At 49.8% G+C, this 25,938-nt stretch overlaps 1 long non-coding RNA gene across 1 annotated transcript; it reads right to left on the bottom strand.

Moving 5' to 3' along the window:
• Positions 1–17,618: 17,618 nt before the first annotated feature.
• LOC129783618 (uncharacterized) lies at positions 17,619–22,220 on the bottom strand. Its single transcript, XR_008745384.1, has 3 exons — positions 22,090–22,220; positions 20,631–20,821; positions 17,619–18,033 (listed from the first exon to the last, which is right to left on the bottom strand). It is a non-coding gene; the product is annotated as an uncharacterized LOC129783618 (long non-coding RNA).
• Between the last annotated feature and the right edge of the window lie 3,718 nt (positions 22,221–25,938).

The raw sequence follows: 25,938 nt of genomic DNA on the forward strand, positions 1-25,938 counted from the left end.
GTTAAGTTTTAGGGCTAAGTCTTACGGTTAGGTCTTATAATTCAGTCTTAAGTTTAAGTCTTATGGTTAAGTCTTTAGGTTAAGTCTTAGGGTTCAGTCTTACGGTTAGGTCATTAGGCTAGGTATTAGGGTTAGGTCTTAGGGATAGATTCTAAGGGTTAAGTCTTAAGGTTGAGTCTTAGGGTTAAGACTTAAAGTTCAGTCTCTAGGGTTAGGTCTTTAGGTTAGTTCTTAGGGTTAGGTATTAGGATTAAGTCTTAGGGTTAAGTCTTAGCTTAAGTCTTAAATTTAGGTGTTAGGGTTATGTCTTAAGATTTAGTCTTAGGGTTAAGTCTTTGGGATAGGTCTATAGAGTTCAGTCTTAGAATTAATTCTTAGGCTTAAGTCTTAGAGTTAGGCCTTATGGTTAGGTCTTAGGATTATGTCTTCTGGCTGTTTTAAGATTAAATCTTAAGGTTAAGTCCTAGCGTTAAGTCTTAAGGATAAATCTTAGAGTTAAGTCTTATGGTTAGTTCTTAGGTTTAGAGTCTTAGGGATAGGTCTAATGGTTAAGTTTTAGGTTAATTCTTAAGGTTAAGTCTTATGGTTAAGTCTTAGGACTGAGTCAGGATAAAGTCTTAGGGTTAAGTCTTTGATTTAAGGCTTAGGGTTAAGTCTGAGGGCTACGTCTTAGGGTTAGTTCTTAGGGTTAAGTCTTAGCGTTAAGTCTATAGGGTTAAGTCTTAGGGTTATGTCTTAAGGTTGAGTCTTTAGGGTTCAGTCTTATGGTTCATTCTTAAGGTTATGTATTAAGGTTATGTCTTCGGGTTAAGTCTTTAGGTTCGGTCTTAGGGTTAAGTCTTAGGTTTAAGTGTTAAGGTTAAGTCTTAGGGTTAAGTCTTAAGAGTTCAGTCTCTAGGGTTAGGTCTTTAGGTTAGGTCTTAGGTTTAAGTCTTAGTTAACCCTTAAGACCATATGGGTCTTAAGTCCCTCCCCCCCCTCGGTCCGTCCCTAAAGTCCCTCCCCCAACCACAACACCCCCCCCCCCCCCCGTCCTTCCCTAAAGGCCTTCATCAACCCCCCCGTCCGTCCCTAAAACCCTTCCCCCAGACTCCCCACTCTGTTGTCTAAATAACACACACAGCCTCAACACCTCCCCCCACCGTGTATCAATACACACCCCTCTCCATACCCCCACCTCCCCCACTCCCCCACCCCACCTCCACCACCCCCCACCCGCCATACACCCACTCCCACAAACACACATTCTTGCCCCACCCCCCACCCCCCGCCCTCACACACCCCGGTCCATCCCTAAACACCTTCATCGATAATTACCTGTCCGTCCCTAAACCCCTTCCCCCCGCCCCCTCCCCTGCTCCGGTCCCTCTGTCCCTGGCATGGCCCAACTGCCCAGCACCACCAGACCACATTGGCCCAAACACCATAAGGCAATGGTTCCCACCTAACAATAGCAAGTCGGGGAACTTTTTTTTTTCCTAAATAGAGAGCGTTTTACTTCGTATGCTGCCAACTATGCCGAATTATGTTTTGCTGACTGACTGGATACACAGCAAAGATGAATTCCACATCAAATATGATCAAATCTACCAATTATATCAAATAATGGAATATATCAAATGCAGTTTCTTAAATTACAATAAAAGAAAATAGCATGCAATATGATATAAGGCACCAGTAGCAGTCATTGTGAGCGATATGATAAAAGAGCAATAGGAGCGAAGCATCCATTTGTTATCCCAAAGTGTTAACGTGACTAAGGAAAGGAGACATCACCAATTAACACCCCAACAACACCCAGGCCCACCCTTCGGCTGGGAGCCCCCTTGCAGCCAGTGCCAGGAGTCTCTCGGGAACTGGGAAATTCCCCTGGAGAAGGTACCAGGAAGGAATTCTCTTGCTGCTTCCCACCGTGCATGGTAGCCATGTGAGGCACAGCACAAGAGTTCTGCTCCCTGCTTTCTGTGGTGAGAAAATTGACACAGCACTCTTGAACTCATACAGAACCAAAAAGCATGGCTTGGGAAAGTGCAGCGCTGCTCCCCTGGAGAGGGTTCCAGGAAGGAATTCTATTGCTGCTTCTCACCCTGCCCTGGCAGCCATGTCAGGCACAGCACAAAAGTTCTGCTCCCTGCTTTCTGTGGTGAGCAAAATTAACCCTTCAGAGTTGCAGTCGTTAAGAGCCCAAAAAAGTCACTTTGGGAAAGTACAGCACACCTCCCATAAAGAAGGTACCAGGAAAAAAATCTGTTGCTGTTCTCACCCTGCCCTGGCAGCCATGTGAGGCACAACACAAAATTTCTGCTCCCTGATTTCTGTGGTGAGAAAATGGACCTCTCACATTTGCGATCACGCAGAGCCAAAAAAACCCTCACTGTGGGTAAGTGCAGCACGGCTCCCCTGGAGAAGGTTCCAGGAAGGAATTCTCTTGCTGTTTCTCACTCTGTCCTTGCAGCCATGTGAGGCACAGCACAAATGTCCTGCTCCCTAATATCTGTGTTCTGAAAACTAACCCCTCACATTTGCAATTGTATAGAGCCAAAAACACCCTCACCTTGACAAGTGCAGCACTGCTCCCCTGGAGAAGGTGCCAGGAAGGAATTCTGTTGCTGTTCCTCACCATGCCCTGGCAGCCATGTGAGGCACAGCAGAAAAATACTGCTCCCTGCTTTCTAAAGTTAGCAAAATTGACTGTTCACAGTTGCACTCATGTAGAGACAAGACTTTCTTACTCAAAAGCAAAACCCAAAAAGCCACGTAGCCTTGGGAAACCCCTTGTCCTTCCATGTGGCTGGTGACTTCCCATGGATCTTCCACAAGGCAGGACAAATAACCATGAATTTGGAAGCCCACGTAAATTCAAGTACACTTAGTCCTCTGATAGTCACTACTTGTGGGCCAGCAGTCCTCTCACCCCTCCACAGGACTGCCTGTTAGTCCTCTAGCAGTCATTCCCCATGGAGGGACCACAAGTCCTCCATACCACCTACCAGCTCACCAGAAATGAATCAGACCACATCAGAAGTGACACTGCCTGACCTGCAGGAGATATATTAGGCCTGTAACGATGGTTTCAAGACAGAAAAAACCACCATCATCCACCAGCACAGCAGAAAAACAACCAGAAGAAACATTGTACACAAAGCAAAGGTACCCATCCAAACCCCACCAAGGCAAAAGAGCTGAAAAAAGGCACTCTCCACAAAAAAACCCACCACACAGTTCACAAGATAAGATAAAAATGCCACGACCCTAGGAACGCAGGGCCAACAAACACAGATTCTGTCCATAACAATAACACACTTTGACACTAACTCGCTGGACCTCTGGCATACCATAACCTTGTTGCCCCCATACTCCAGCACATTGTAGCCCTAAGGCAACACAAAATGGAACACAAAGTCCCTGGAGATCTCTGCCAAGGCCTTCAGGTGGTCCCTGACCTCAGGCATCACAACCTTGAAGTGGGAGACAGATGGAGGCACCAGGACATCACTGGCATCCATCTTCACACCCTGAAACATGTCTGGGATAAACGCTCTTGGGGACAGAGGCTGATGCACCTGGAGGCTTTGAACCAGCCAGCCACCATCACAGGGCTTCAGCTCATCATTTCTGTGTCAGAGCCACCAGGAAGGTGGCCGCATCCTCCCAGAGAGACCCCTCAGGGCACCTGTACGCAGCTCCAGGGGGCTGGATGCATAGCCTCGGATCCATGGGGGGAGGGGTGCTTTAATCCTGGGAGCAGGATTTCTGACAGTGCCCTTGAGGAGGAAAGCCTCCTCAGGCCTGGAAGCCTGAGAGACATCCCTGCGCTGCTCCACATGTCACCAAAAGCAGGGGCTGAGGAAGGCTGCTTTGGGGCCCGTCGAGGGAACCAGCTCCCCTGGGCTGCTCTGCGGCCACCGGCTGCCGTTGCTGTCAAGCAGGTCTCAGTGCTGCTCTGCAGTCGGCCGTCACCTCCCTGCGCGACACTCTCCAGCGCAGCACACGTCTGCACTGGCTCTCCCTGGGGACAAAGATCACAAGCGAGGGACGGGCTTGGCTTTGCCCCCAGTCCCAGGCTGCCACCAGAGAGACCTGCCACCCCCGCCCCAGCTGTGCGATGTGGGCACCACGTGCAGCTGCAGACGTGGGTCAGGGCAGCTGTGGGCAGGGGGCAAGCCCCGTGGCGGTGCCCCCGGCGCTGGCAGCAGGCAGAGCTGGGGAGAGCGAGGGGCAGCCCAGGGCAGCCGGCAGCTGGCGGCGGGGCCCGGCAGGGTGCAGCACCCTCAGCAATGCGCGGCTCCTTGCGCCTCGGCCCCAGGGCTGCAGTGCAGGGCTGGCCCCAGCTGGGGCTGGGCTGGGAACAACCAGGCAGGGCCCCTGGCAGCCCCGGCACGCACCTGCTCCCTGCATGGGGCAGCCTGGTCCTTTGCAATCGACCCCGTGGCACCCAGAGAACTGCCCTGCCTTGGGCCTGAGCCATCTCTGCAGGGATGAGGCCTTCCTCGGCGTCCGTCCCTCAAATCACTCCCTCCGGCCCCCACGGTCCCTCCCTAAAACACTTCCCCTCGCCCCCAGTCCCTGCGAGTGGGGAATCTGCCTCCCCAGCTGCGGGCCCAGGCAGCGCAAGCCCCCCCAGGGCTCACCCTGCCATCCATGTGGTTCCTGGAATAATAATTCTAATGAGCACCACTCAGAGAGGCCAAAAACTGAAGTGCAGGGTTGATGCCAGCATTACAGCCGGCTGCAAGCGAAAGGCACTCAATGGACATGGGCGCTGCTGGGAGGGAAAGCGCCACGTCAGGACGGTCGGGAATATCGGCTGGCTGGGAGGGAGCTCCATCGAGCGCTCAGAGTCGAGGCTTGAGATCCTTGCAGCCACGGAGGTTTTTGCACGGAGAGCTGCGCTAAGCAAGGCTGGTTTATCACTTTGGCTGCAACACGAGGGTGCTGCACCCACGCATGTGTGCTTCCCCTGAGCCGACAGAGAACTTTCTCTCCTGGGCTTTGTTCCCTCTGGGACAGCGGCTGTGAGCGAGGCAGGGCTTTCAGATATGCATAGCAGGGGTCGAGGGGCTCAGAACGGATAAACCCCCCGGCCTGTGCCCGGACCTGTCCCTCTCTTACAGCCTCCATGGCAGTTCCCCTGCAGCTGAATAGAACCATCAACGCTCTGTCTTCAGTGCCGTTTCTTGTACATAGAAAAAGGGGACAGCACAAAGCGTGAAGCAAAGCCGAGAAGGTGGCACCTGATTTTAAAAAAAGAATACATTTAGTCCATCAAAAAAAATGTGGTGGAACTCACTCTTCCAATTGTTATTAGGCAGGAGGAAAATGGATTTGGAAAGCAAGAAAAATCGCTCACCTCAAGCTATAAGGTGGCTACGAAACACAGACTCTCCCGTGCATGTCCTGCTCATTAGTTCCACGCTTCGGACATGCCTGCGGCTTCCCTGAAGCACCCTCTCTGGGTTACTCTTCCAAAGGGGTTCCTGGGACATCTGCATAGGGAAGCTTCCTGAAGGAATCACCGTTTGTTATCCTGTCAGGTTTCAGCCAGGGCAGATAGCCTGTGCATGCAGGGACTACAAACTGCAGGCATTGCAACTTGTGGATCCTAAGAAAAAGGAGGTACACAATACGAATTTACAGTACAAGGCTGTCACTGAAACAAGCCATGTGAAGTGGAATATAGTACTTGTAGCACCAGTGAAATAGTGTACATTAAAAAAGTAATCATCTATATACAAAAAAGTAATGAAAACTTATTTTCAGGACATCAGCGCTTTGCTACTGTTTGCCTGGAGTTTACATGGGAATTAAGAGATCCGTTTCTCTAGAGCAGCTCTGATGAGAGTCATGTATCAAATTCTGGAGAAGTGAATGATCTGATCTGGTAACCTAAAGCCCATTTCCGTTACATACCCTAATCAAAAGTGATTGCTAGTCTGTTAGAGTAGACCTTACGCCCTGCTGTTCCTTGCCTTTTTAATAATGTTAGTGCGTTCCATCCTAGGGATTTTAAAAGAATGGCTTTTAAAGCAGCTTTTCCCAGCAAGCCAGACGTTGCATGAGTCACACTGGAATAAGGGGAGGGGAGTCTGCGGTGTATCGCTGTGGCACATCACTTTAAATTAGTGCAGTGCACTCTAGGGCAAATAAAAAGAATAGTAAATCAGGAGAGTTCAGGTGTCGTGGCGATTTATTCTACAACGGGCAACCTGGCCACCTGCATGGGGCCAAACCTCCTCAGCCCACCCGAGGGGCACACGCTCCCCCTGGACATCCTGGGGCAGGTGATGGGGAAGCTACGCTCTGTTTACCAGCCAGCTACAGCCTTCCATCCCCACCGGAGCGTTGCTGCCCAGAGGTACCTGGCTGCCGCCTCTCCTGAGCAAACGTTCGTGGGGGAGCTGCTGGGCAGAGCAGCCCCACAGCTGCAGCTTTCTGCACAGAAGCGAGGGTCCGGAGTGCGAAAGACTGTGCTCGAGCCACTTTTCAGCCACCTAGGTGGAAACCAGCAGTGGTTGCTTGTGTGCAGGTGACACAGCTGGTGGAGTTCCTCATAGAGCACCACGAGGAACTCTTTGGAGAGGATGTGGCTGGTCTGGCCAACACATCAGCTGAGGAGTTGCCAGCCTCGGGGCAGAAGCAGAAACCGCAGAGCTATGTGAGGTCCATAAACAGCGTGCTGACAAAGGCCTCCACCTGATGAAGGTGGCCCTGCTGCCGCAGGGATGAGCAAGGTCATCCACCTTGCCCAAGTGCAGAGTAAGGCTGATGTGGGTTGGCTGTGGCACTTTGTGTGGGGATCCAGCCAGAACTGGCTCAGCTGACTGAGCAAACCCATCCAAGGGACCTGCCTTTCAGAGCTAAGGTAGCCATTGGGCAGGTTGGTCCTTGCCACCTGTTCACATTTCCACTGCAGGTGCCTCCAGTCACTCCAGACTGCAAACACCTGAAGAGCTCCTCTGAGGAGAGAAGGGAAGATGAGCTAGCTTTGATTAAGTGCGGAGCTGGTTCAAGTTCATTGGGGCTTTACCTGTCTAACAATACTCTTGAATGGAAAGGTTACCAGGCTCTTCACGAGAAAACAGAAAGCAAAAACGCGGCTCTGAAGAGGGGAGGGGCGGGCAGCCAGGCAGGAAAAGGATAAAGTTGGAGAAAGAGCTCTCAGGGGTGGGCAACTGAGGAAATCCAAGTAGGCAAGAAGAACGAGGAGCCCAGGTGTGTAGCGCAGCCTGTTGTCCATCTTTCAAATGTTCAAATGTTTCAAATCACCAGGATGCTGGGCAATGAATGGAGTAAACTGCCTCCTGTGGAGCAGCGGGTACTGTTAAACCTAGGCTTTATGCTACTCTTTTCCAATAGCCATGATGTTTTGTTTGCCTCTCAGATGGGAAAAGTGTGTGCTTGTAGAATGGTAGTGCATTTTTGTCCGTGGGGCACAAAAACAAGGGCTTATTGGAACCCTGCAGTTACGGGTCTGAACATTAAAGCTTGATCTAAAAAAAAAAAAAAAAAGAGTTAACAGAACAGTGATTTGAATTTAAAAACAACCCGGGGTGGTGGTGGTGGGGAGACATGGACACGACAGACACCAGAATACAGTAATATTATCCAGAAATCCTGTGTCTTTGCATCTCATGTACATTCTCATTGTTTCTTCGCTCCTTTCCTGTTTGCATAGGTTAAATGGATCAGCACTTCATCGGGCAAGTTGTTTTTCTTCCCTTCCTCCTGAAGGGGAGGCAACTCCCTGGTACTCTTGGACTTCTTTGTTTCAGCAATACCTTGATGGAGCAGATAGAGATAAGGAGCATTAGATGCAGGAGCTGGAGCAGTATCAGAAAACTGAAGCCTATAAAGTCTTTAGCAGGAGAGCACAAGACAGACAAAAAGGCAAATCACACAGACAAGGTATCGAATGGGACAAAAAGATGTGCCTGGAACAACACAAGATTCCCAGCTGGTTGGGCAGACTGACGCTCGTTTACAGCCTTTGATGTAAAGGCTTGTTAAAACGTGGATGCCTATCTCAGGGAGCTCATCTGTGGGTGTGAAATAGAACATTTTTCTTCCGGCAAATCCTAGTTTCATAAATATGACATACAGCAACCTACACCAGAAATAATAATTGTCATTATTTTGTCACAGCAGTGACCAAACCATTGTTAATTGTTCTCCATTGTTCTGGTATTGCTTGTTAAAGAAAATGTGTGTTGAATTCAGAAATTTAAAGTGCTAAAGCAGCTAAAATGGCAGAACCAGGCCCTGTCCCTAGTGTAGCCCTATTCCAAGCCTGGTTTAAAACCCAGTCCAGTTGATCAGTGGGAGAACAGAGAAACAACAGATGATCTACTGTGCACAAAGGTGCTCGCAGAAACACAGGTGTTTTGAGAAAAAAAATCAGTATATGTGAATAGGAGTTGCTTGTTCAAAGACTAAGTGTGCTTGAAGGAGTGTGTGAGTTAAAGCAGGCAGAAAGATCACGATCCGAGGAGGAGCTTGGAACCAAGGCAGAGACTGGAAGCAAATAGATGAATCAACAGGGACAGGGTCAGGTGATGGATTTGCAGAACGGACAAGACCAAAGGAAACTTCTAAAAACCTCGGGCATTGACAAAATAATGATTTGATAAGCGTATATAAGCTGTGCTGTATCCCTTTGCTCTCTGCCACTTGCTGGGGTGGTGGCCCAGCTCTGAGTGGCGATTAAAGCAAACCTAGTGGTACCCACGTCTGTGTAAATTTCTCCTTTAACTCTATATGTGAAGCATATGATGAAGTGCTGGTAATCCACCGGTGTTGTGACTGTTGACTGATGTCCCATGTTAGAATAAATACATGTACAATGGCTAACAGGCCTCAAAGGCATGAAGAACATGAGAACGGTGGTGCTGGGTCAATGGGTCTGTGCTTTTCTTTAGTGCTCTCCTTGCTACCACCTAGCACTCAGCTGGCATATTCATGGGCACAGCCAGGACCAGCCCAGCCTCTTGTTTTCCAGGGAGCCGATCACCACACATATGGGAAACAGACAGTAGACAAGACGTAGTTTTCATATTCTTTCCATTGTTTTGCTAGAGAACCTAAAGTTTGATATACCTTATTTTGTTTATATTTACATTGGCACTTCAGTGGGTCCAGACTAAATGGCAACTCTCTACCTGACTGCTGCAAAAATTGGTTTGAGCCTTCGGTTAGTAACCAGCCGTTGGTTAACTTTGTCTTTGAAATACAGCAACCTATGGTGGAATAGGAAACTGAGACAGTCAGGGACATCGGTTGTATTTACTCGAAGGAGGTGGAAAATTTTCTAGGGAAATTTTTTAATAATGTTAGCATAAAAATCCTGTATGTGGCACATGAGCGACTGCTCTAGGCAAATGGCTTTTTAGAATTAGAAGCCACCCCTGCCTTAAGTGACACATTTGGAAAAAGTCTCTACGTGAATAATAAGCTCACACAGAAAAGCTGCAGCTACCTGGTAGCACAGTATTTTTCCTGGTTTGGAGGATTTATTTATTCATCTAAAACTTTCCAATGGTCGTCACTGCTAGTTTACTCCCTGTATGACAAATAAGTAGTAAATGAAGGTGTTTTCATACAATGGAACAATCTGCGTGTTTGCATATTTTTAACAGCTGTTGCAAAGATGTACTTGAAACCCTGAAGAGCTTTTGCTTTTTATACTACTGAAAACCACGCTACACAGCTTTTTGCAAATATCCAGTTTGGAGAATCGCACAGTAATTGTTGGTTTGCTTCCGTGAAAGAAAAAAAAAACACTACGTCTTCCTTTAGAGGCAATATTTTGCTGCAGAATTTAGTTCTATCTTTTCTATTTCATCTATCTCTTCTCCAGCTCAGAAAGGTCTACTTCTTTAGAAATTCTTCTCGTTTGATATGTTAGAATATCTCTGTGTAGTAGTCAAAAAGGAACTGGACCTGCGCTTTGTCTCACTAAATTCTCATTTCCATAATACATGCAGTTTTCCTTTACTTATTAAAGAAAATTACCAAATCCCATACAGCTGCCTGGGATCATGGATCAATCTGAATATGCGTGGCCCAGCATTACTTTTTGCAACTGATCTAAAATTCTGTGCCAAATCCTATCATAACCCAGGAATGGAAATAATAGAGATGACGTACTTTGCATATCTTCTCTGCAGGTTGTTATGACCCACTGCAAGTAAATAAGAAAAAATACAGGTAGTGGACATTTCTAAATAAACCTCTGACATCTGAAGAAGTCATTTTAATATCAGATTTATTCTCACCATACTTTCTGCATGGAAGACCAGAAGAATCTATGCTTTTAATACAATTTGTGCAGGAAAGCATTGGCAAAAATACTAGAGTACTTGTAATGTTTGTTCCTACATCAAATATGCCGAGGTGAGGCTTAAAAGCCCACCAGTGAATTCACATTTGCCGCAGTGCTGTTAGTAAAAGCTGTAATTATCCGTATTTTTTTGAGAATGCTTAAAATGAAAACACAACCTAACTCTCAGTTATAGAACAGTGTAGCACAGCAAAGACGTTATCATCTAATTTTTTCATTATAAGATGTGGGTGCATAACCAGGAAGAACACTAACAATTATTTCTTAGTAAACCTTTACAGCATAAAACCATTTAGTGGGGCAGTGCAAATCAGAACATACTCCGACTTTAACACGAAAGAACACTTCTGCTGTATAGGTAGACAAAAAAATTGACTTAGTGGGATATTTTCGTTCTCACAGTGCTGTTTCCTCTCCTTTCATTGTCAGTAACCTAGCTACCCAGTGATCTTTGTGGGACACTAGGGTTAGCATAGATGTTAGGTTACCTTTAGATGCTTTACATGTTAGAGATGCATTCCTCGTGATTCTGCTCCATGCACAAGAAAAAGCCCGGTTTGCCTTTGCCTGGAGTGGGACTCAGTATGTCTTCAAACAGTTTTCTGCAAGGATACAAACACTGCCCCACTATCGCTCACAATGCTCTGGCCACAGCCTTAGCACAGATCACCATTCCACCTGGCCCCACAGTGTATCCATACATTGATGATGCGCATCCTCAGCGGGGCAGAAGGGCCAGAAAGCATTACAGGTGCAATGAAAAACATTTGGGCAACACTAATCAAGTTGGGACTGGAAGTCCCAGAGTCAAAGTGCCAAGGGCCAGCACAAGAAGTTAAATTCCAAGGAGTCTGGTGGGTTGCAGGAGCTGCCTCTCTTCCACCAGACTCACTGGAAAAGAAAGAATCTGGGCACAACCCATCCAGTACGCTGGAACTACAAGTTCAAGGGACTGTGAAGTACTGGCGTAACCACATTCCTGCCTTTTCTGTCATCGCTCGTCCCTAGTAGAATTTGTTATAAAAGGGAAAATCATGGCAGTGGACATCTCATGAGCTCTGTGGTACCGTCCAGTTCCCCTTCCTGCAGGAGCATAACAGAGCCTGGCCGCGGGGCCTCCACTCCGCTCCAGCCTCCGTTACTCCTGTCAGCACGTGCTGAGGTTGCAGGCTGCGCTGCTTAGGGAGCCGTGGCAGCACACATTTAGGATGGTGAATGCCGGCCATCCTGAAAGCGATAGCTGTCTTTTACCCTAAAAAGCTTCCTGTGATACTACGCTTCTCTGAGGTCCCAGTTTTCTCGAATTGCCCCCACCCCAAAGCAATTTCCCCACAGGGTCCCTAAGCAAGGCAGTAGAGGAGTGGCTCATCAAACTCCCTCCCAGCCCTGCCCTGGCTGAAAGAAGGCAGAAAGAAGCCTTCAAATGAGGGAAGTTCTGGCTGCAAGAGAATACAAGCTGACCAGGTCTTGGGATCCACTGACATCAACAGAAATTAAGGTGAAAACTCCCTTCTCACATGAAACTCAACTCCCCAAACAAAAACCAGTTGTGATGGGAAACTATGGTGGGGGTGGGAAATCAGCGCTGAGGGCAGGAAAGCATCAGCAGGATGGGAAACCATTGAGATGGGAAGTTGTTCTGTCATTAAAAGTCAAACTGTCACAACGCTGGCTGACCCAGGTGCTGGCATAATGATCGCCATGGAGATGGAACCCCAGAACACTGTTTGCCCCAACAAACGCCACGCTGTCCAACTGCCACGGCATAGAGCAGCATGCTCCTTGTGGTGCTCCTGCCCTCCGGGTAACCCCCAACCAGCTCTGCCAGCCAGCACCTCACCCCATCACCCCCCTTCGCTTCTGCCAACAGAGAGGTTCCCCCTCCAGCTGCCGACGGCATCAGAGGTGCCCGGCACAAGCTTCACCACCCTGACCATGCCGCCACCGGTAACTGCTGGTGTGCTGCCCTCTGTCCCGGGGCTGCTGATCACCATTCGGCCTTCCCAGCTCCACACCATCACCCACCAACCCGCCCAGGCAACCTGGCAGGGGGTGCAGGGGCCCCTGGGGGACTCGGGGCAGGTTGTGCAGCTGCCACACCTGCTGCAGCTCCCCAGCGGTGTGCAGCTGCCCCCTCTGCCTGCTCCTTGTCCCCCTGCCTATGGCCGGGGACAGCAAGTGGTGATGGGGACACTTGTGCCCTACCAGCCAGTGGGGCTGGGCCCATGGGACGTGGGCCAGGGGCAGCCCCTCTACCCTACGGGCTAAACTGTGCTGAAGGTCCCTGGACATGCTGGGCCCCTGCCACCCCAACACCCTGCGGCTCAGCATTGCGTGCATGTCCCCCCTGTGCTCTGCACCCATCCTGGCAGTGCCCAGAAGCTGTTGGAGGCCTTTAACAATGACGTGGTGGCCAGTGAGGATGGCGTCCCTGCTGCCACCCCCTGCCAGCCCGCCCTGGATATGCTCTCTGGCAGAAGCAGGACCAAGCACCAAGGTGAGGTCTGCAGGGTGGCAGAGCCCATAGGGGGTGACCTGCACCAAGGAAGGCTTGCATCACCCTGGGGGTGGCTTGGCTTCGTTTGCTTTTTCAGAAGTGGTGACCACCCTGGCAAGCCCAGAGAACCTCCTGGACCTGCCCGAGCTGGGGCCAGATGCCTTCAACAAGGCCTTTCCTGAGCTGGCAGAGGACAATCTGCAGTTTCAGGATGAGCATTCGTCCACCATGGACAGCAGTGACCCACTCGCCTGGCTCGACAGCATCCTGGAGCTCTCTGAAGTTCTCAGCGGCTCCTGCTCGACCACCCTCCTCAACAAGGTCCCGGAGCTCTCACAGTACGTGGCAAAGGGTGGCTGCTCTAAGGAGCAATCGCTGGCAGCAGGGCTGAGGGACAGCAAGGACACCAACCATGGTGTCCCTGATGTCCCTGTCTTGACCACCACCCTCAACAGGATCCCTGACCTCTTAGAGTGCATGATGGAGGGCAACTGTCCCAAGGACCAAGTGGTGGTTACAATGCCGGAGGACACCAACCCCTCCTGGCAGAGGGTGGCAACATCCCCCTTGCTGGACACCACGGGCAGGCAGGGTGGGCTGGCAGCGGTCTTCCCCACCCGGCTGCCAGAGAGTCCCATGGAGCCCTCTCAGGAGGACTCTTCAGAGAGAGAGCCCCTTGAAGGGATGCTCAGAGGGTCCCCACCAGGGTCTCCCAGAGAGTCCTCAGCAGATCCTGCTGAAAAGTCCCCTGGCCAGCCCCCCGACTGCACCCCAGCATCATCCACCCTGCATGGACCAACTGGTGGAGCAGGTGCTGCGGAGGCAGCCCCGGGTCATTTTGACCCACTTGCCACCACCACCGGGCATCTCCTCCTGCCGGGTGGTGCCCAGATTGTTACCGAAATCTTGGAATGAAGAACTTATCAACACCAATGTGATGTAGATAAGCAGACACTTCTTTATTAACGGCCGGGTGCGTGAGCGAGTCCTCTCACGATCAATGCACACCAGGTCCCAAAATCAGACACCATATATAGAACTTATTCATACATATTCATTAAATATTCATGCATAACCATGATATTTCCCGTAAATCATTAACATACTCTCCTCCTATATCCGATTCTGCGCAGTAAAGCTTAGAAAGGTCTAGAAATGGGTCTGGGGTACAATTTGGGTAGGTGGTATGAGTCGGTGGTCGCGATCTCCCCCTGCCGGAATTACCTTTTACTGAAGTTCATGATTTCTTGGCAGGCATCTACAAGCTGTTCCAGTCGACTCTCCCCAGTTCCCATTCATCTCATATTCTGACATTTCAGTGCACCTCTACATACAGAAGACTGGTCAAATACAAAGAAACCTTTCAAACCCTAAAGTTATTACCTAAGTTTTAACAATGGTTCCAGCCCCTTCTTCTAGCCTTGGTACAAGACGTACAGAAGATCTCATAGCAGCTTTTACTGTGGAACTATAAGTTTCATTAAAATATTTCTTATCCTTCTATTTTTCAATTTTATAAAATTATTTTATAAAATCAATTAATCAATCAAATAAAGTCAATCAATCTTAACTTATTAACAAATCGATAACAAGATCAGGCAAGGCTGCTGGCAAATAGGCCAAGTGCCCCACCTTGGCTGACACCCTCAGAATGCCAGAGACGTCCCCACGGGGCAACATGCTACCCAAGAAGAGGAAGAAGATGGTGGTGTGCCCGGTGGCAAAAAGCTCCAAAACCCTCTGGGAGGGGAAGCCGGACAGGGATGCCATGGCGGTGGGCTGTAGTGGGGAGCAGGGGGGCAGCAGCAAGCAGAGGGCATCCAATAGCAACTATGTGCCCACCAAGCTAGCCAGAACCCTGAGGAACAGCAGGAGACAAAGTGCTCCACACTGCCCCAGTCACCGTTGATATACTGATAGAGAAGGTGTGGAGCACAGATCCCTCTGACGTGTGACCTGCACCTGCCCACTGCAGCCCCAGCCCTCTACCAGATCTGTCTTTCTTAATTCATTAAAGGCTTGATGTTCCTTGCACAGTGCCTCTGCCTGCGGTCATTCACGCAGCGGGAGATGAGGGTTAATGCAGCCCCTGCCACATGCAGAGATCTGACGCTCCACCTTCCCCTCTGTCGAGGCGACACCTCCACCGAGCTGACCCACTCTCTAAAGTATTTACAAATGAAGGGACTTCTCATCAAGGGAGGCAGCCTTGGCAGGCGTGATACACAAAGAGCAGGTAGTGAAAAGAGCACCGTTATCTAAGTTGCGCAGGAAGAAGACTTCCAATGAGGAAAGTTCTGGCTGCAAGAGAACACAAGCTGATCAGGTCTTGGGATCCACTGACATCAACAGAAAATGAGTTTAAAATAGGACAAAGATAATTGCGGCAGTGGGAGATGGTGACCTCTAACTGAAATAGTTCTGCCCCAAAGAGGCCAAAATCCCACTTGGGGAGCATGCGTGTTTCGTAAAACACTTCAGCAGTGCTACTGAGGATGCGTACGTGTTTGCATTAGAAGCGAGAAACCAGCCACCAAATCTGTGTATGACACATGACTATGCAACGTGTGGCGCTCTGAGAAAGGCCCCGAACCCCTTCTCAGTGTTCCAATTGGACCTAAAAACTTTGCATGTACTTTTTAATCGCTGCCCCCAAAGTGATTTCCCCACAGGGTCAGTAAGCAAGGCGGTGGCGGAGTGGCTCTCTCAGACCCCCTGCCAGCCCCGCCCTGGGCGCTGGTGCCTCTGGCCCTGCCCCAGCAGACGTTGCTGCGCTGATGGAGGGGCTCCCTCCCTCTCCACTGCATTTGCAAAGGGAATGGCTGGCTCACCCTTTGCTGCCCACGCAGCCAGCCCTCACCTTTAGCCGCTGTCATTCCCAGGGGTGCCGGCTCTCTCCCAGCACCCTCACACCTTCTCCCTGCAACACTGCGAGAGAAGCGTTCGCCAGGCACACAGGTGCCGTCACTGCCCTGCGCAGCTGGGCACCCCCAGACTGGCCCTGCCTGACTGCCTCCCTCACCAAGCACCTCCACCTCCACAGTCTCAAGCTCCATCCCTTTAGACGGAAAGGGGGTCGCTTTATTGAGAAGTAACCGTTCCTCATGAGGAACACAGTCTCTCCAGGAGGCAAAATACTTTAATAGCACTTAGAAACAAAGCTGGGGCATCTGGGGGGCCACCTCATCACTACTCCAAACGATGTGTCCTTTGTGGAGAAAAACTGAAGAGCTAGACAGTTTCCAGAGGACAGTAAACCTGACCTGCTGAGAGCTTAGGACAGTGCACGTCATGTTCTTCTTCACACTTGGTGCACATTTGACAAGCTGCGAGATGATGGTTAATTACTTCCTTCAGAGAGGACTGCAAGACACTGTTGCCAAGTCAGCTTAGGTTTTTTTGTTTTTTTCTGGTTGGCCAAGCAAAGAAACGGAGGCAGTTTCGAAGTGTGCAGAAGCACAGCTGCAGACATAATTCCTGCTGTCACGCAGGCAGGAGGAGTGAACTTCATCCCTTTGGGTCCTTTTGAGAACACCAAGCACCCAGATGGTGCTGAAGGATGTTTTTTTACATAGGGGACCCTCGGAGAGAATCAGACATGTCCAGTTTTATTCCCTGGGAAAATGCCCTGACACTGTCCTGCCCCTCAGGTGGCATATGACAATTAAACGTATTAGTAAGCATGGGCTGATTCCTGGCCCACCATGATTCGAACAGCAGCCCACAAACCCCTCAACTAGTTTTGTTCTGCCTGTACTTACAACAGTTACATTGCTCCATGTTGTGGGGGAAAGCAGATCACACAGCTTGCCCCTTTGATGCGCAGGGCTGTGTTTCAAAGGACTATGACAAGCCCAGAAGAGCACAGCACACTACGGCTTACGAATCAAGTAAATATTGCAACACAAACCATAATGCATGTGTCTGTCTGAGAAAACGGGGTTTATGTAGGCACGTGGGAAGTGGGTCTCTTGCTCAAACCCCAGCAAATCCTGTTTAGAAAAGTTCATATACTGAAACAATAAGGCAACATACTTCTGGATTTGTCTCTAAATCCCCACGGAGATGTAATTCCCTCACTGCCATCTGAAATCGTACAGCTTGAGGCACTTTTCATGTAAAGCCAAGAAAGCTCAGCTCAGAAGGCAAAGATCCTTCTTAAGGGAACGGACCACCTGTAACTACAAGACACCTTCCCGCCCACTGAAACATAGCAACAGAGTTAAAAGCAGTTTTTAAATTCCAAGTGGAGACATTCAAAGTTTGAAAACTACAGGACATTCTCTTCCTAGCACAAAATAATCAACTGTTTCCCACTTCTCTGCAAACCTTAACCCCAGTGCTTTGTATTTTTCACGCTACAGCACAGAAAGCCAGTACCCACAGTTGCACAAGGACTTCCACTGCCAGTGTGCAAAGCATTGAGGAGTCTGGGCTCAGTCTTGGCAGTACAGGAGTGATCCACCTCAAATGCACTGCACAGCCTGCATCTGGGGTATCACAGGTCAATAGCTAATCACTGCTTTTCCTCCCAGTAACAATAAAAAGAGAAAAAAATAAAATCTCCTTACTTCCACAGCTCTTCTTTACAGGCTAGAGGTTTATGGAAGCGATGACCCATTTCACCCAACACACCAAGACACCTTTTGAACAATTTTCAGAGCTGTCCAAAACCCCCCAGATCTTATACAACAATCAGTCCAAAGAAAGTACAGAGGTCTCAGCGCTACTGGACACATGCAGGAACACTTGTGTTTACTGGACTTTTTTAAAGGGAAAAGGCATTACACCAGCGTACCAGACCCTTGCCCAAAAGACTTTTCAAACCACCTGTTTGTTGACGCAGTCACTGCACTTCAACCCTTCCACCCATGACAACATCCTCTCAGGGGGCAGACTTGCCTGCTCTTGATCACAGAACCAGTCAGCAGAGGTCAGATTGAACCAAGCTAAAAACCGGGCCCAATCTCTACGTTCACGCTTGGGATACATGGCTCCTATCACAGGGCACACACGGCGGTCCCACTTGAGTTACGTATCTGAAGTTGCATTTCCCACGGGTCAAATATTCCTCTTCAGATCTGCCTTGAAACTGAGGGCTCATGGTCAGTGAGAAGAAGAGAGTTCCTTGCCTCCTGTGCAGTCAGGTCATGTTCCCCTGCTAAAAGCAGCCTGCTCAGGCCTCCCATTTGTGTACAATCTGTTAAAAGAATAAAACCAAGTCTGAAGGTTATTCATTTGCTTCCTTAAACATCCTACCATTTGCAGCATCCAGCCCTCAGAAGACGACTTCTGACATAGCAACTTCTCCAAGCAACCTGCTATAAAAGGCAGTTCAACAGAATCACCAACAGCCAGGTCTGTACCCTCGGGGAGACACTTTCAAAGCCCTTTGGAGGATTGCACTGGATCTGTGTGCTTTAGACCCCACTGCGTGGATTTACTATTTTACTGGCAAAGTTTTTATGTACCACATGTGAACATCTTCAAAACACCTACTGTAATGATCTCATGCATAAACAGACACAATGATTCTCTAATATCACACAGGAAGAACTCAATGGATGCTCCTACCAAGGCAGTGGCTCCCTTCTGTAGCCACTGAACAACCAAAAGGATGGATCAGAATGACATTATCAAGCTCTGAAGCAAACTGTCTGTCTTCCTTTAGCTGTAATTTAGAGCTTCATTGAGTGCTGAAGAGTGTCAGCCTGACAGCTCTGAAGCGTGAAGCGCTTGATCCTCTGTGCCAGAACCGCACCGGCACTGGCCACACAAGCTGCCTGCGTACTCGCAGGGTCAGGGTCAGGGTCCGGGTCAGGGTCCGGGTCAGGATCAGGGTCTTTACTGCCCTGCCACCGTAACATAGAAGTGAGGAAAGTAAAATGGAGATAGAAGTGTTCTTTCTCCACATAGTTGATGCTGGCAGCTTCTTGCCTCCAGCATTCCTGCACCTCAGGAGCTTGGGAAATGACAACAAACGTGAAACTTCCTGAAAATAATTTGCCTGACACACCACAGCGTAGCACTTTCGTATGCCCACACGACACTTCTGGCTCCCAGCTGCTCTCCTGCGCTTCCCTGTAGCTACCTGGGAGGCACCTTTTCCATCTCCTCAGATCTGGCCAGCTGAAGAACACCCAACTCATGGCTCTAACATTCTTCCCCTTCCTCTCAACATCTTCCTGGTGGTCTCAGCTTTCTGCCCTCCAGATTAGGGGTGTATCATGACAGGACAAGGACAGCACTGTTGGTTTTTGGGTTTTTTTTCTGTAAGGAAGCCAAATACTTAAAACTCTTTATTAAAATATAAAAATTAAGAGGAAGGGAAAAGCCAAAATGACAGCCAAGTGGAAGTTTCATTTGGTGCTCAAACTACCTGAATACTTACGCTGCAGCCGAGAGCTGGCCCTTAGATGGCTGATCAGGATAAAGCCCCAAATCCTGCCACTAAGGTTTCAAATTACAAAATAACATCATCTAAGGGAAGGCAATATGGATAAACACAAACATTGCCGTATGTTTACAGGGCCTTCACAGCACAATGGTTCTCTTATGGCACCGAGAACTTAGCAGTAGGAAGAATTACAAAGGTCAAGTGCTATTTATAAGCAATGTACCCTTAAATCAACACTAGTGACAAAAGAGCCAAGCACTTGACTTGCAGAACAGCAGATGATTCGTGACTTTCTCCACAGCTTCTACTACTGATGAAGTTTACAACCACCTCACCATTTGGGAACGACATCCGTTGCTAGTGTTGCTCTGGGTGGAAACTCAGCCAGAAGGAATTTGTCATTACAGGAATTCTCATGCCACTGAACTGGCAGCAAGGTACACAAGCCTCTTAATCCCTTTTTATACTTTTACACTTGTGCCATAAAACCATTCTCCACTCTCCATCTCAACACCTCTCCAAGCAGTAAAGGCCCATCTGCCACACACTTGTCACAAACTACATAGGATAATGACACAGGTTTCAAATACATCAGAAAGTATCAAATCAGACACTTTAAAACATAAAAAAAAATTAAAAAAGGTGGCAGTGGGACATTATTTTCTACCTTGACTGTTAGGTTCACAAGCTGCTAGTAGTTAACATTAATGGCTCACTGTTTCACGGTCATGATGGCAACAGTTCTGCAATGTGTGGATACCAGCGAGAGAATTCCTGCCTTGCACCAGTTCAGGTGCTCCACCTATACCTCTTCACAGATTTGATTTTTTTAATTATTTTTTTTTTTTAATGCTTATCAGGGTAGGATCTGCCTACCAAGACCAGATTTTAAGTGAAATTACATTACACTCCTCTTGATTTAAATACAGCAAGATAGCTCCACTGCTACATTCAGCCACAAGAACGTAAACACCTCCAGCTTCATAGACACCCATACATTATTTTTGTAAGGAACAAATGACTGAACATGGAACAACACTATGAAAAAGCAAAAGAATGCACACAATCAGCATTTCCCTATTTGGACCAAAAAAAGAAAATCTCTTAACAGCAGATAAGTCTAAATTAAAAATCAGCCACATCCAGATCCCAAATGGGGGAGGGGTTATTGTATGCCACAGACCTGGACTTGACTGTTGAAGGAAATCACACACTAAGGAAAATTTGAGGTGGTTCTGCAGAGGTTTTAGAGCCTTGGCAACTTCACTTGGGACATGAAAGGTATGTGCGCTATAGTATCACCCACAGTAAAGGAAACCAGTCTCGTAGTTTGAGTTCAACACCACATCCGCAAACAAAATGAGGCTGCTACATTTGAGGAACACTGATGGAAACCTCACCTGCCATCCCGAAGTTATGCTATGGCATTTCTTCCCTTTTTGCCATTTTCCTCAGCCTTGGTACATCTTTTGCACAATCTGAAGCGAGGGCTTCTTCCTGTTTCTAACAGTGAATGTCTGGGTATCACACGTTGGTTTCTTGTGCGGCGCCAATAAGACCCAACACTTGCCTTCATAAATGCACCCGTACACTAGGGAAGAAAAGGAAAATTACCAGTCTCGACATTGTACTGCCCACAGGGCAACAGAGTGCCCCGCTCATAAGCAGATTTAAGACAGTAAATAACCCTCAAATATCTTGATAAACAAGCACAGTTTAATCATGTCCTTTTAAACTGACCACCGACACAATCTAACAAGAAGACACATTAAGGGAAGCAGAGCTGTAGTTAAAAAAGTGGGGCTTCTCTTTTCTCTCCTGAGGGTTTACCACCCAGAGCAGGCTCAAGTTCTGAACCTGCAGACTGCTCCCCCACGCTTCTATGCTCACTCTGGGAAAGAAAGACGGTTGTTTGAATTCTTTTGCAGGTACAGTCTTTCTTTACTTTTGAGTTGGAATGAAATGAAAAGCTGCCATCAGTCCCACTTACGGCACAGGGACACACCCATGTTCCATGCACATGCCTGCACAGAAACGCACACAGAGGGAAACCATCCCTTGGGTATCAAATACAGAAACAGCACTGAAAACCTTGACTTCTGAGAGTCCCTGCAGCGTTCTCCCATGTCAATACACAGCATGCTTGTGGCAGGATCACCACTGCGTGTGCGTCACTTGCTTTCATTTCCATCTTCATCTCTAACCTGGCACTTGCCACCTCCAGACTGCAGCATGCATAAAAGCAATTCTGTTTACTAGAAGCACAGCACCATGTGAACCTTCTGCATGAAGTCCGGTATTTAAAGAAATTGCTATAAAGAATAAAAATCTGCCGGCACCACAGACCCACACTCACGCTGTGTTTTCTGAACAGGGATGATATATGAAACCTGCAAACTAAGGACTGCAACACCTTGCTCCTTGCCCCTCTTCTTTTGCCCTCAGGCTGGCGCAGGAGCTCCTTTCACCAGAGCAGGCACACCACAGACACAGCCTCACCGAGGGGAAGGGTGGGGAGGGGAAAAGCGCAGAGGGGGAAAGGAAAGACCCACAGAAGCAGCTTTGCCGCCCACTGCCAAAGCCACAGCCTGCTCATCCTGGTCCCCCACCCTGTCTGTGCTGGTCTGTGCCTCTGTCCTCCTTCCCGCCTCTCCGCTCCTCTCCCTGTCCCTCTCTCCTGCTGCTGACCCTGCATTCCCTCGGGCACCCCCCTGCCTCTCTGTCTCTGTCCCGCTCCAACCCTCTGCCTGCTCCTCGCCAGTCCCTGTCCTTTCTCCATCCCTGCCCAGCCCCTCCCGCACCCCCTGCCCCTCTGGATGCCCCCTGTCCCTCTCCAGCCACCCCTCTGCCTTGACCCACCTCTCCCTGTCGCTCGGTGCCTCTCTCCCCCTCGTCCCTGCCCCACGGGGGCTCCAGGGCCTGGGCCTGTGCTCAAGCAGCCCAGGGCAGTGGCTGTGGGGCCTGCAGGGCCAGGGCTGGGGGTTGGTGTCCCCGCAGGGCCCGAGGGCAGGGGCACCCCGGGGCCTGCTGGGAGAAGGTGTGCCCCAGGGCCTGCTGGGAGCTGTAGGCCCGGGGCCATCCCACAGCCATGTTGTTCCCAGGGCATGCTGGGAGCTGTAGGCCCGGGGCAGCCCCATGGCCAGGTTGTTCCCAGGGCATGCTGGGAGCTGCTCTTGCCCACCCTCAGCCTCCTGGCAGCCATGTTGGTCTGGGCAGGCACAGCCTGTGCTGGGGCTGTGTCCCAGCTGAGGGGGGCCTGTGGCCGGCCGTGGGGCAAGGGAGGCCCCTGCCTGCTGGCTGCCTGGGGGTGCAGTGGGGAGGCTCCAACCCCCCGGTGTTCCGGGCCCCCGGGGCAGCTGGAGTCAGGCCTGGCCGGGGCAGTCCTGGGGGTGAGCCGAGAGCTAAGGAGGGAGAGAGGCGCCGGCATGTGCCCTGGGCACAGGCACCGGGCACCCCGACTCACAGAGCCCCCCGCAGCCGCCCCGGCGTTTGTAGTTCCTGCAGGAATAGGGCTAGCGTGTTTTGCTACTGACTCTGGCAGGGCCCTGGCTACACCTGCCCTGCTGAGGGACTGGGAATATGCAGCTGCCTGGGAGAGTCACCAGCCGGAGTATGAGTGCTCAAGCCTTGTTTCCCTTCCTGGAAAACACTCCATTTTTTAATACAGCCTCTCAGCGGCGAGATCCAGGCAGTCGGGATTGCTTCCTATAGGGAGCAGCCTGGTGACTCGAGGCTGCTGCCTTCAGCAGCAGAGCGGGACGCTTCTCCTCGCTGATGGGATGAAGTTATAAAGAATCACTAGGAGAGGCTGCAACTAAAGCAATGATTAACTCAACCTATTGAATAAGCTCAGTAAGGGGTGGCAAGCCTTCTGAGGCAGCTGGACTATACCAATAGACGAGGGAAGTGGGGGTAACGGTGTGTTGCCATCAAAACCATATAGCACAGAGAAGAAATGAAGTTCTATAACAACAAGTAGAGTGCAGGTGCCCCAGGAAAGTTCAGCTGAAGTTCACCAAGTTGTTGACCACTAACGATCTCTAAAGACCCCAAGAAAGGCCCCCAGGATCAAAGTGACATACCCAAGTGCCTTATGCATATGTAAATAATTTTGAGGAAGTAGGTAGTACAAAGTACATCTTCCCATCTGAACATGCTCAGAAAGGACCCTGAGGGGCTGGATATCGAAGAGTGGAGCGTGTTGATGGGTCATAGGGTTTTTTTTTTTCCTTCCCACACAAAATTCCATTTTGTTTTGTGGGTAAGCAAAACTGCATATTGCAATGTGTTTCCTTGACTGGTAGTTTTTTCATAACAGGTGGGATCTCCAGGTTTAAACCCTGGTGCCTGAAAACCCCAACAAGGACACATGCTTGGAATAAGGGTTCACAAGTCTGGGGTATGCCATGCTCCATTGTTCTATTCCACGATTCACAACAAATGGTTCACAAACAATTCCTGATAAGAGTGTTTTGATGGGGTGGGGGATTTATTCCCATGTTTCAACTCTATTATCTAGATTGGACAAAAATGTTTAAGGCACCAAGCCCATACCCTGTTTGTTAGCCATTTGAATATGCCAACCTGGGGATAACATGCCTTTCTATTTGTGGTGTATGGATTCACCGTGGGGTCTCAATACATACCAGTTCCCCCCTTGGCAAGGGGCACAGATCCCCTGCCCAGCAGGCAGCTCATTGAGAAGCCCAGCAGGACCTTCTTTGCCAAGCTGCTTTCCAGCAAGGTGGCCCCCGCCTGTGCCGGGGCCTGGGCTTGTTCATCCCCAGGGGCCAGAGTCGGTACTTGTTGGACCTGATGAGGTTCATGCTGGCCCCTTTCTGGGGCTCATCAACACTCGCTTGTCCCTGAAGCAGCAGGTGACGCCTTGGGTGGCAGGAAACTGTTCTCGGCCAGAGCAGCTCTGTCGCAGCAGAGCATGTGCTTGCCTTGCCACAGGAGCTCTCCTCTCCCCAGAAGGGAACACCAAAAGCTCCACCTGAAAAGCTTGTGACAGAGTGTGCTGCTTTGGGAAATCTCCTGCTCCAGGATGAAAAAGAAAGTGGCCCTCCAATTGCGTACACACCTTGCCGATCTTCTTGCCGGAGAAATCAAAGCGTTTCAGGCACAGCGTGAGAACCCTGGGCGCGCGATCGATTGTAAACCTCTTGAGGGCGGTAACCTTCTTGCCACAGCTTGAAAGCAAGCAGAGAGAAAAGCGCTGAAATGCACCCTAGCTTGCCCCACGGCGGCCAGACAACCTTTTCCACCTCACACGTCCTCACGCCATTTCATGGCTTTTCAGAACCGTTAGGCTGGAAGAAAGAAAAGCTGTGCCTCCTGATTGTGCAATGAACCTCCTGAGGCTCGATGACACGCAGCATCTCCACACAGCTACAAGTCTTAATCTGGTGTTAGTCATCCTCTTACCTGTTACATCGAAAGCTGTTTTCACTAGCCAGCTGCTCGGGTTTGACAAAGTCCTCCAGAGCTGCGGTGACAGATGAGGCTGCCTGGAGGGGTGAGAAAGGAGAGCTCTGAGCTGGTGGAAATGCCCTCGCCCAAGCACTCAGGAGGAGTTGCCCACAAGACCCAGGGAGCTGCCGCTGAGGAGATCCACTGTGACCCTGCAAACCTTGGCCAGAGGGAGGCAGAAAGAGGGTATGATGCCGAACGTTTCCCTCCCTTCCCAGAGATTCCCGGCTGGCACTATTAAGAGCTACCTCACCGTGCCACCGCTCAGTTCAGATACCAATGGTGTGCGCAGTCATCAGGAATGAAAACAACACGAGCCATCAGCCTAGGAGCCAGATGGGTGTTGAGGGAGGGCAAAGAGAAGGTGGCTGAGAGTCCCTCAGGGGTGCAGAGAGGATAATGCGTGCTTGTCCAGCTTTAAAGCCAGCACCTACAGGGAGTCCACTGCCACGGCCGTTGCAGGAAGACACCACCCATACCACTTCCCACCGCCCCCACAGCTCTCCTGTGTTCACAGTGCACTTTTCAAAGCCAGCTGCGCAGATTCTGGGAAGCCACAAGGAGCTTGGGACGACTTGAAGCCCAGTGAGAAACCCTCTTACTTCGATATCCAAAGGCACATCCAGGAAGGCCTTGTAGGAATCGGAAACTGCTTTGCAGCTGCAGCACGTGACTGGAAGGCAAACGGAAATGATCAGCGACAGGCGAAGTCAATTGACCGTGCCCGTTTATGCTCTTCATCCCTACTCGAGCCAGCCCCACGCTCATCTGTCTCTCACAGACACACAGCAGGGCACAGGCAAGTGTAAGGAGAGCAACAGTTGTGGAAACATACCTCTGGACCTCAGGAAGCCCCCAAATATTTGATGGACGATGGTAGTATATTGAGAAGAGATGTCCCAGCTGGAAGGAAATGGTAAGGCAGAGAGTTATCTCCTCCAAGAGTTTTCCTGTGCCTGAAAGCCCTGGGCATAGCCTTTCCTTGATGGGGTACGTCAAGGAGGCCAAAACGCTGGGCAACATTGAAAGGTCGTTTGCTTGTGCTTACACGCTGCTTCCAGCCAGACAAGCTCTCTGCATGGCAGTGACAGTACAGCGTGAGAAGTTGTGGGCGTCTTCCTGCATGCCAAGCGTGAAATGCCCTCCTATTCCTAATCAAGAGGAAGGTAGTACTTCAGTCCTCTACCAACAGAGGATAGCACGTCAAAGCAGCTGAGATGACTTACGTGAGAGGGC

The sequence above is a fragment of the Falco peregrinus genome, unplaced genomic scaffold (assembly GCF_023634155.1).
Source record: "Falco peregrinus isolate bFalPer1 unplaced genomic scaffold, bFalPer1.pri scaffold_63, whole genome shotgun sequence".
NCBI lineage: Eukaryota > Metazoa > Chordata > Aves > Falconiformes > Falconidae > Falco > Falco peregrinus.